This window comes from Carcharhinus amblyrhynchos, chromosome 6, assembly GCF_965287045.1.
Source record: "Carcharhinus amblyrhynchos chromosome 6, sCarAmb.v2.hapA, whole genome shotgun sequence".
In the NCBI taxonomy this organism is placed as follows: Eukaryota; Metazoa; Chordata; class Chondrichthyes; order Carcharhiniformes; family Carcharhinidae; genus Carcharhinus; species Carcharhinus amblyrhynchos.
The window spans coordinates 5,045,864-5,058,082 of NC_137329.1; the positions used below are offsets into that span (position 1 = coordinate 5,045,864).

The 12,219-nt window shown below is 43.7% G+C and overlaps 1 non-coding gene across 1 annotated transcript; it reads right to left on the reverse strand.

Moving 5' to 3' along the window:
- Positions 1-4,290: 4,290 nt before the first annotated feature.
- Positions 4,291-4,489, reverse strand: LOC145344596 (U2 spliceosomal RNA). Its single transcript, XR_013886903.1, has one exon. It is a non-coding gene; the product is annotated as a U2 spliceosomal RNA (small nuclear RNA).
- Positions 4,490-12,219: the final 7,730 nt, after the last annotated feature.

Here is a 12,219-nt window from a genome sequence, read left to right on the forward strand (position 1 = left end):
GGAAGAAGTTTTCACTCCTCAGAGGGTGGTAGAAATATGGAACACATTGGCTGAGGGGGTGGTGGAGGCAGGAACTCTTGCAACAGTTAAGAGGCATCAGGACAAGCACAACCAGGGATGGCATGGTGGCACAATGGTTAACACTGCTGCCTCACTGCTCCAGGGACTTGGGTTTGATTCCTGGCTCGAGTCACTGTCTGTGTGGAGTTTGCACATTCTCCTCATGTCTGCGTGGGTTTCCTCCGGGTGCCCCGGTTTCACCCCACAGTCTGAAAGACGTGCTGGTTAGGGTGCATTGACCCGAACAGGCACTGGAGTGTGGCGACTAGGGGAATTTCACAGTAACTTTGTGACTAATAAGTAAAATTTTAGAACTTTAACTCACCGAGGCATAGTAGGCTATGAACTAAGTGTGGTAAATGGGGTTAGTACAGATTGGTATTTAATGGTCAGCATGGGCACGGTGGGCCGAAGGGCCTGTTCCTGTGCTGTGTGGATTTTGTAAATGTGTTTGTCTGAGGTGGAACTGATTATTTTTTCTGGTTTTACCCAATTCATGGTGGTATTATCACTGATTCCAGAATTGGGATCCTTGATTGTACTTTAAGATTTGAAAACTTTGTTGCCACTGGAGGTAATGAGAGTAAGGATAGGGCAATTGGTCTGATTCTTTCACATTCCCCCTTTTCGCTTTAACAAGTGTCTTTTTATTTTAGAAAGAAACAGTGAACTCAGAATGCTGTTTGTAAAACTGCTTATGTATTAGTTTGGTTATCTCACATCCCTGTACAATGACGAATGATTGCACAAATTGCTTTAAGGATAGATGCATAATACATGAAACCATTTGACATATTTATGTCACAGATGTTGTTAAAGTGCTCACCATTGCTATATTTTTACTTTGATCTGGAATTGTCTTGGCAACATGCAGGCCATTGATTTTATTTCTCACCATTTTTGACTTTAGATTTATAAGAGAACAAGTGCACATTTTGATTGAGGTTAGCGAGAGGGGTGGGACGCTAATGCAGTAAAGCATTATTGTCACAGTAATGCCTTCATTCTCAGACTGTGAGCTGAATTCCTAGGCCTCCAGCAGTCGAGTGGGTACACGTATTTACCCCTCCTGACCACTGTGCCAGTTCAAACCTGCTAAACCATCCCCCTCACCCCCACAGTGGCCTTGTTCCTTGAGGAGGAATGGAGTTTTAGAGAGTTGGAGGATTGGAAGGACAACATGCGCATAAACACTGGTTACCAACTGAGCCAGTCAAAAACCTCAGAGACAGATTTTAAGAGGACATCTGTAACACAGATGTTGTCTGTTCTGTAACAGAATGGATGTTGTCTGTTCTGTGATGCAGAGTGGACATTGTCTATTCTATAACATAGTAACTATTCTGTAACTATTTCCCAGGGCTGAAATGGTCGCTACGAGGGGACACAGGTTTAAGGTGCTGGGGAGCAGGTACAGAGGAGATGTCAGGGGTAAGTTTTTCACTCAGGGGGTGGTGAGTGAGTGGAATCGGCTGCCGTCGGTGGTGGTAGAGGCGAACTCGCTGGGGTCTTTTAAAAGACTTGTGGATGAGTACATGGGATTTAATGGGATTGGGAGTTACAGATAGTTCTATGGCCTGGTAGGTATGGATATGGTGGGCACAACTTGTGGGTTGAAGGGCCTGTTTGTGCTGTAGTGTTCTACGTTCTATGTTCTATTCTGTGGATGTTGTCTGTTCTGTAACACAGTGTGGATGTTGTCTATTCTGCAACAGAGTGAGTGTTGCCTAGTCTGATGTTATCTATCCAGAAAATGTTTACCAGACTGATACCTATGATGACAGAACTGATGTACGAGGAGAGATTGGTTAGGATTATATTCGCTGAAGTTCAGAAGAATGAGGGCGATCTCATAGAAACCTATAACAATCTAACAGGACAAGACAGGGTAGATGCAGGAGAAATGGTGGGGGTGTCCAAAAACAGGGGTCACAGCCTGAGGATACAGGGTCAACCATTTAGGACAAAGATGAGGACTTATTTCTTCCAGTGATTGGTGAGCCTGTGGAATTCGCTTCCACTCAAAGTTGGAGGCCAAAATATTGAGTGTTTTCAAGAAGGAGTTGGATATAGCTCTTGGGGCTAAAAGGATCAAAGGCTATGGGCAAGGGTGGGATCAGGTTTTTGAGCTGGATGATCATAATAAATGGTGGAGCAGGCACTAAGGGCCAAGTGGCCTCCTCCTGCTCCTACTGTCTGTGTTCCTCCAGCTCGTGTTTTCTCATTTCCTATTTGCATTGAAAAATCTCCGATGAAATTGTGAAATTATTATCGTGTTTCTTGGTCAATCATTGATTTGTTGAAGTGGCAATTCACCCATAGCACATGGCAATAATATAAAAAACATGCAGAGTGTAATTATACATCAGTCACCTTGAAAAGTCAGGGGTCAAAACCCAAAATGCTGCAATATATAAATAATACAAGATTAACAAGCTGCAGCAAACTTGAACTATTTTAAAGAATTACAGTTGCTCTTTTGCAATAAAACGCATACCTGACAATGAGGCACCATGCAGAAATACGTTTGCTTTGAATGATGTCTCACATGGACCATTGGTCTCTGAGCAAAACAGTGTGTATATTCTTGGGAAGGAAATTATGATTAAATTCTAGTTCCCGAGATAGCTGCTTTAATTGCAGCTGCAATAAAACAGAGAGACAGAAACCAATTCAATTTTTTAGTTGATTGATTTGTTAGTTATATAATCAACGCTATAAAGAGTCTTTTCAGTGCCATAAATTGTCAGCCTAGAAAAGTGCACTTCATCTAATAAACCATCTAAGGTTCATTGATCCAGAATGTACCGTTTGTCACACATCTGAATAACAACATTGCCATTGTAACTATTAACCACTGAGTTTTATAACTTCATGTGCGTTCACACTCAAATCCATATTCTAAACTTTCACATTGCAGTTTCCTCCCACAACCCAAAGACCTGCAGCTTAGGTGGATTGGCCATGCTAAATCGACCATTAATGTCAGGGGGATTAGCAGGGTAAATACGTAGGGTTATGGCTATAGGGTCTGGGTGGGATTGTTGCCGGTGCAGATTGGATGGGCCAAATGGCCCCCTCCTATGATTCTATGATATTCTGGATGGCCTCTTTTGATTCTGCAAGAAGTCTTAGCGGCAGTGTACCACAAATTTTTTTATACGCGTGCTTCCACTTTTTAGTCCCTGGAAATACATCTAGGCCAGGATTTTACAGCCCTTCCTTCCTATTGGGATACTATGGGATATAAAATAAATGCCAATTTAAATGGCCCTTAGCATCTACCTGAGTGAGACACACCATGACAGAGACATTGTGTCCTGGCCCTAATTCTCAGAATATTTGGTCTATGTACAAATTGAGTAATTTTGGTGCTGGTACGCAGCCTTGTCATACTGTTCCTTTCACTCAAAACACGACTGATGGTTCACCTTCCAACCTGACACTCACTGCTCGGTCCCGATTTAGGCTGTGGATAAATCTCACATCTATACTGTCAATGTCACTTTTCAATAACAACTGGAGTTTGAAGAAATACATTAGCAGAAATCAGATTGAAGATTGAAGTGGATGGTGTCACATTGGAACAAGTAGATAAGTTTGTATGTTTAAGACAGAAGACATAACAGAAGATAGCAGATGTGGTGCGCACGTTAGATAGAATCTATAGAATTCCTACTGTGCAGAAGGAGGCAATTTGACCCATTGAATCTGCACCAAGTTAGATGCAGGACAGAGATATCCAGAAGTAATTTTTGTGAAGGTGAAGGAGGTAGTAGCAACAAGAAAACTCACGCTTGTAATAAATAAGGTGCTCCATTCTGTCCACTTAATCAGCTGTAGAGTGACAAGTAGGAACCCTGCTACTTTCCCAACTCCAAGCTGCTTCTGTCTGAGGCAAGAAGGCCACTAATTAAAGACAGTAAGTGGTGAATTTCCTCTCCTCCCCCCCCCCCCCCCACCACCAGAGATACAGCTGATCTGTCCGTCGTCCCCCCCCCCCCCCCCCATCACTGATCTGAGCCAGGGAGCCGTTGGAAGCTCTGAACTCTCTCTTCAGCAGCTGGAGCGCCCGATTCAGACTTTTATTCAGCAGGTCCATTCCGGGATTGTTTTTTAAACTTTATTCCAATCCAATCAAGTCAAATTAAAGCCAATTCAGAGTCCCAACATGTTGGGACATTCCCGATCCAAGCTGACAGGACAGGGCTCTCACCTCCTGTCCTGGGCTTGATCTACATGATCCAAGCTGATTGGAGTGGGTATAGCTCTTCCTCCAAGGCTTGATCTCATTTGCATCTTAGCCAAAAGGCCAAGATGCAGCTTTTAAAAATTGCTTCAAATGAAGCTGAAACGTAACCTAATGACTTCAACCAAGCGTAGCATATCGATACTACACTTAATCTTAGCCAAAAGGCTGAGAAGCGCATTGGCGAATGCAGCAGTAAAGGGGGAAATGCTGATAAAGATGAATGGGCAGTTCAGGCAAATTAAATATATGCACATACATTTAAATCACTGTTGCACCCATTTTGGGTGCAAATTGAATTGCTGCCATTCCTGGGTTTCAGTAAAGTGGCAATCTGTGTGGACACGGGTGTGGATTGTGTTAATGGCCTCACGCCTGACATTACCACATTTTTGCTCCTGAAAATGGGTGTGTCACAATGGTAAAATCATGCCCAAAGGGTAATGAACCTGTGGAATTCTCTACCATGGGAGGCTAATTCACTGAACGTATTCAAGAATGAGGTAGATTTTATAAATATTGTAACTGCTTCATGGGGTATGGGGAGAAATCAGGAATACGTCACCACCACCCACCTAATGAACTCTCAGCTCATTCCCAACAGCGTAGGACTCCCCCCCAAATCTCCAGCCACACAGAACTCCACAACACGCAAATCCAACTCTAAGGTCCCGTTCCCCCCAGTCCGACCCCCATCCTCCCCCGTAAATCCCCACCTACCCAACAGTGAAGGGGCAGCGATATATTTCCAAGTCAGGATGGTGAGTATCTTGGAGGGGAACTTGCAGGTGTTCCCATGTATCTGCTGCCTTTTTCCTTCCAGATAGTAGTGGTCCTGAGTTGCCGTGGAAGAAATCTCAACGTGTTTCTGCAATGCATCTCGTAGATGATACATTCTTGCCACTGTGCATCAGTAATTTTGGCGGAAGGAGTGCCATTCAAGCTGGATGCTTTGTGTTGGATGGTGTTGATTTCATGAGTGTTGTTGAAGTTGCATTCATCCAGGCAAGCGAGAAGTATTCGATTACACTCCTGACGTGTGCCTTGTAGATGATGGACAGGCTTTGGGAAGTCAGGAGGTGATTTACTCACCACAGGATTCCTAACCTTTGATATTTATATGGATAGTCAAGTTGAGTTTCTAGCTAACGGGAATCCCCAGGATATTGATAGTGGGGAAGTTGGTAGTGCCATTAAATGCCAAGGAGAAATGGTTAGGCCCTTTCTTGTTGGAGATGGTCATTGCCTGGCACTCGTGTGGCATGAACTTCACTTGTCACATTTTGTCACTCTCACTCTGTCATCAATGCACAGGGAGATGTCGTTTTTTTACTGATAGATAAATGGTGGCTGGCAATGGGAAATTAGGGAATTAGGAGAGAGAGTGCTCTTTCACCAAACTTCCGCAGAAATTCCAGTCGGTTATACCTCTGTCATTGATGAATAACGTGCATTGCGGAGAACTCAAAAGAGACAGCTGCAAATTGCTACCTCTCAAAATGCCAGTCTTAGTTTGCTGCCCATTGCAAAGTTACTTTTCATTTTATTTTTAATTCATCCATCCATTCAATCATGAGGGGGTCACAGAAGAGAATTTGCTGATGACGGGTGCCAGCCAGAAAATACAAATTGAGAACCAGACTGAAGACAGGAGGTTTACAAGGGAAGTGATAAACCCCATTAGAAAAACAAATAGGGGATTACTAGCCCCATGGAACTGCCATTCTGTCTCCATCTCCCTGGAATTATTGTTATCAAGTAGATAGTGAAAGGATTAATCTTAATGAAAGATGTACATGTTGTGTATAGTAGTTGACTATGAGTAATGAAATTAGTATAAATCTGTGCAGACATTTTCACTTCTCTAACTAGATATCTCCACGATTGGCAGTGCAATTTGCTATCAATTAGGGCTGTATTCTGGACTGCACTGTACTGTTGGCATACTGCTAGAAATTGGATTTTATAATTACCAAAAGCAGCAGGCATTCATCCTGTTAGTCTGGGCTGAATTCAAAATTCCATTGGTCACAGGACACTGAGCTACACCATTGTTCCATCCTGTCCCACAATAATACATGTTCTTAATACACAACTCGTAATACATGTCCCACAATAATACATGTTCTTAATACACAACTCAGATTAAAAGCAAGACATATCAATTATTAATATCAAAAACGCTGAGAAATCTCTCTTTCTCTTTTGGTTTCAGATTCCGGCAACCGCAATAATTTGCTTTTATCAATTATTAATGTAATTTGTTTGGTTATCTGCTTTTTATTACAGGATAAGATCTCCTATTAATAGGGCGCACCAGAGGAGAACCAAAGTCTCCCATCTCTGATCATGCCTCGTTCAGCAGCATCAAGAGACCTTCTGAAATTTTTCCCGAATGCTCTGGCCATCCAGCCTGCCACAGGAATTGTAGGGGTCGGAACAGGAACGTGCAAAGGTCCATTGGCCTCGGGCTAGATTTTCCAGCCTTGGGGCAAGCGTGGCTGGAAAACCCCACCTTCCCCATCAGGAGCTGTGCTTCAATAAAACTCTGTTCTCAGATCTGCAAACCAATGTCCATGGCATCACAGAATTATGGTTCACTGTGTGCCACTCTCCCACCTTCTCCCCACAGCCCCGCACATTCTTCCTTTTCAGACATCTATCTAATTCTATTGAACGCTTTGATTGAAGTTGTCTCCCACACACACAGTGCATTCCAGATCCTCAACCAATAGTGAGTAACCGGTGGCCCATCTGGGTTCTGAGTGCCGCCTCTCCAGACATTTTGCTCAGTAAGAGATCCCACAACACCAAGTTAAAGTCCAACACGTTTATTTGGTAGCACAAGCTTTCAGAGCACTTTCCCTTAATCAGGTGAGTGCAGGGTCTGTTTCACAAACAGGGCCTATATAGACACAAACTCAATTATAAGATAATGTTGGAATGCGAGTCCTAACAGGTAATTAAGTCTTAAACCTACAGACAATGTGAGTGGAGAGTGTGATAATCACAGGTTAAAGAGGTGTGAATCGTCTCCAGCCAGGACAGTTAGTGAGATTTTGCAAGCCCAGGCAAGTCGTGGGGGTTACAGATAGTGTGACATGAACCCAAGATCCCGGTTGAGGCCGTCCTCGTGTGTGTGGAACTGGCTATCAGTTTTGTTGAGCATTGCCCATGTGCAGAGTTGACACATCCAGTCCATGTAGCTTTTTCCCAATCAGCGTGACTCTCACACATAAAGCAAGGGCACATGAAGTGAGGTGGGTGCTGATTGTTCATTAACTGTGAGAGCCGTGCACTCCCTCTGTGTCCAAAGTGTCAATATTCCTTTAGCTTTTAACCATTTGAAGTTGATGAGCGTTCTATTAATGTATAAACAATTAAACATTTTCTATAACTTGTTATGAAATATTCAGCTTGTATTAAATGTATTCAATCTTATTCATGGTTAGTGAACAAGCCTGATTCCAATCCTGTGGCCCACTGAGATGAAGGGTGGGGGGCCACACTACACTGCACCCCACTCACTAGCCTAAGTTCTCCAACACTGGCCACATGAAGAGGTTTTTCCTACTGCCTTCACTTCTTCTTTTGCCAATGATCTTAAATCTGTGCCCTTGTGTTTTTGAACATTCTGCCAAGGGGAATGGTTTCTCCCCATCTGCTCTGTCCAGATATGTCCTGATTTTGAAAACCTCTGTAAATCCTCATCTCGCCTTCTCTTCTCCAAGGAGAACAACCTCACCATCTCCACTCCGTCCACATGATGGAAGTTCCTCACCCCGGTACTATTCCCATGAATCTTTTCTCCATTCTCTCATTCACATCCTTCCGAAAATGTGACCACCACCACCCCCGACCCCCAGCCCAGTACCGGACACAATACTCCAACTGAGACCAAACCAATGTTATATACAACTTTAATATACCTGTCTTGCTTTTATACTAACTGTCCAGATTAATACAACCTAGGATGCTGAATGCTTTAGTAACCATTCTTTCTACCTGTCCAAGCACCTTTGATGATATGTGCATATATACACCTATGTCCCTCTGCTCCTGCATCCCTTTTAGAATTGTACCTTCATGCGATGAAGTGGGGCAGCACAGTGGTTAGCACTGCTGCCTCAGAGTGCCAGGGACCTGGGTTCGATCCCGGCCTTGGGTCACTGTCTGTAGGAGTTTGCACATTCTCCCCGTGTCTGCGTGGGTTTCGTCTGGGTGCTCCAGTTTCATTGAAACTTGGAAGATAGGAGAAGAAGGAGGTCATTCGGCCCTTCGAGCCTGCTACGCCATCCATCATGATCACGACTGTTCGTCCAACTCAGAAGCCTAATTCTGCTTTCCTCCTGCAGTTCAAAGATGTGCGGGACAGGTTGATTGGCAGTGCTGAATTTACCCTAGTGTTGGGGATTAGTAGGGTAAATATGTGGGTTTACTGGAATAGGGCCTGGGTGGGATTGTGGTCAATACAGACTTGATGGGCTGAATGGCCTCCTTCTGCACTGTAGGGATTCTCTGATTCTATAAAAGTCTTTCAGGGAGCCACGGGAGAATTTTTGTCAGGGTCATCATATTTGCTGCTTTGTGAGGTAAATTTCCAATTCCATTATTTGCCTCTTGTCCAATGATCGCTCAGTTTATACCGTTTGACAGTTTTTCCCCACACAGGTGACCAAGAGGGTCAATGAATTTTTCGGAATAGCTGTTAATTGCAAAGCTGCCAACCGACAGCAGGAACATGAGATTAGGCTGGGTAGCTCTTTCTCGTTGGGCGCATGCCATGTGGAGGAGTTTGGCTGGTGGGTTGAGGAAGGCATCAGCTGTGCGTATCTACTCTTTCCCCCATCAAGCATTTTCTGATTGTGTGAAATGAGCTGTTATTTGCCTGAACAACAATGGCTACCCTCCAGAAACGAAAGGATGTGCACAATATCTGCAATCCGAGTCCAATGGGTTGGCTGCCCTGCTCATGAGAGTTGGACGTTTGCTTAAAGAGCAGCTAATCTTGACCCCGGCTTCATTTGAGTTAATTCTATTGAGTTAAGGAGAGTCTTATCTGGGTAGAGGGATGGGGGGAGCTTTAGAAAGGATAGTCAGAGATGTATAAAGTATGGGCAGCAGTGTGTGGGGCTGTCAGTGATAGGGGAGAGGCAAAGAGTCAGAGTCAGAGCAATAGAATCATCAGGGGTAGTTTTTCTTTTGGTTCTTTTGTGAACCATTTCACACAGACTCTTCAGAATAAGGTCATTGAATATAAATTCAATGCTCATTTTTGCTTTTCTCATACCAATGAAGGTGCAGTTCAAATAATGTAAGAGCTAAAAGAACATTCAATCAGTTCCTTCAGAGGAATCCAGTTACACAATGGCATTCTCCTGGTTTCTGCGCTTGACAATTCCCAAGAGCTAAGCTGTTATTTGTCAGAACTTTGCGAAAACTCCAAAGCCATTCTGGCTGAATGCTAATTAACTGCTTGAGAATGTCACTTTCCCATTGTGAATCCCTTTTGTAATCCTGACTGCTGCCCTCAGTTGTCTTTTTCAAACGAAGCAGGGGTCCAGGTTAGCTGCTTTTTAAACAAACGTCCAGCTCTCGTGAGCAGGGCGTCCAACCCATTGGGCTCGGATTGCAGCTGTTGTGCACATCCTTTCGTTTCTGGAGGGTAGCCATTGTCGTTCAGGCAAATAACGGCTCATTTCGCACAATCAGAAAACGCACCACTTGTAGGGGGACCAGTGAGAGAGTGGGAATGCACAGCTGATACCTTGCACCACCACAATGTCCTTCCCCGAACCCACCACCCAACCTCCTCCCAAACCTTCAGAATTACCGTCATTGGTACAATTGGTGCCATGTTTAAAAAAAACACGTGGTTGGCCCAGATACTCAGGTCAACTTGTAACAACAAAAAAGAACCAATTATCCCAGGGGCCTTCTTCAATTATTGAAGTGTTTACCTGTATTCACACTGAGGTTTGTTTTTATTCATTCGTGGGATATTGGAGTTGCTGGCTGGCCAGCATTTATTACCCATCCCTAGCTGCCTTTGAACTGAGTGGCTTGCTAGGCCATTTCAGAGGGCAGTTGAGAGTCAACCACATTGCTGTGGCTCTGGAATGACATGTAGGCCAGACCGGGTAAGGATGGCAGATTTCTTCCCCAAAGAACATTAGTGAACCAGATGGGTTTTTCAGACAATTGGCAATGGTTTCATGGTCATCATTAGATTCTTAATTCTAGATTTTTTTTTATTGAATTCAAATTCCACCATCAAACCCGGATTCCAAGAATATAAGCTGGTTAGCACTGCTGCCTCACAGCGCCAGGGTCCCAGGTTCGAATCCCGGCTTGGGTCACTGTCTGTGTGGAGTCTGCACATTCTCCCCATGTCTGCGTGGGTTTCCTCCGAGTGTTCCAGTTTCCTCCCACATTCTGAAAGACGTGCTGGTTAGGTGCGTTGACCCAAACAGGTGCTGGGATATGGCGACTAGGGGAATTTCACTGTAACTTCACTACAGTGTTAATGTAAGCCTTACTTGTGACGAATAAATTAACTTTTTTAATAGCCTAGTGATAATACCACTAGGCCATCGCCTTCTCCCTCTCTATCCCTCCTGCCACCTCAACACAACAATATTACAATTAAACTATAGCCAAGACCAGTACACTTGCTGCATTCCAACATTTGATATATTGATGTGGGGAGTCAAGCTTAAATTGAAGAAAGGAAGAAACCTTTTGTGGATTAATGCTGTCAAACACGTGGAAATATTCCTGACGAAATGTGTTATCACTTCCCTCCCTCCGGAATGATCTGCTGGTGAATCAGAGTCCCAAAATGGTGGGTTTTTCCAGCTGTGCTCAAATTCCCACCTGAGGTCAACAGATCTTTGCATCATCCATCCCCGCCCGCTACTATTAACATGGTGGGCGCAGAGTGAAAATTCTGTGTTTCAGAAATAACCGGCATGCGATGTTAGTTTTCTCGGACATGAATCTACCTGCGTTTGACAGTGTGGTGAAGGCAGATTGAATCGTGTGAGGGCAGGAAGGAAAATAAATACCTTCATCAACGTGGCTCCATTATAAAATGTTATTGTTCATTTTAATGGACAAAGACTTTACCCTGACCAGCCATGACTCAGACCAGGGAGATTTCTAACCTTCAACAAACATCAGAGACTCAGGAAGGTGCAGGAAGCCCATACGGATGCTGAGGAACAATATCAATGCCGTGACAAACCATCAGCCAGACCACCACCCAGAGGACACCTCCTTCATTCACACTTAGGCCTTAACTGCTCAAAACTCACTCGGGTCAGATCCGAGCCATGGTCACCAATGTCCCACTAAAATGCCCACTCTGTCAACTTAAAGTCCAGCAAGGAAAAGAAGTAAAGTTTCTTTATTAGTTACAAGTAAGGCTTACATTAACAATGCAATGAAGTTACTGTGTAATTCCCCTAGTCGCCACACTCCAGAGCCTGTTCGGGTCAATGCACCTAACCTGAACGTCTTTCACAATGTGGGCAGTGTTCCATAAGCTCGTGCTACCAAGTAAACCCGTTGGACTTTAATCTGGTGTTATGAGACTTCTTACTAAGTTGATGTGCAAATAACTGTACTTTTGTACATTATACTTATTTTAATACACATATTAAAAAAGTTAAAAGATGCAAACTTTGCAAGGAATATGATTTGGCATGGCACTAAAATGTCCTTTTACAACGAACTCACTTCTAATTAGCATGCACGAGCAAGATTGCAGTTGTATTTTATACTCCTGAGAGTGAAAGAGCCATTAATGTTTTATAACCAATTCTTTATATTGTGTTTTGCGGTGTTTAAAACCCTATGAAGTTAACGTAGTAATGATGTCAATCTGTACTTCTTTCACTGTTAAAATG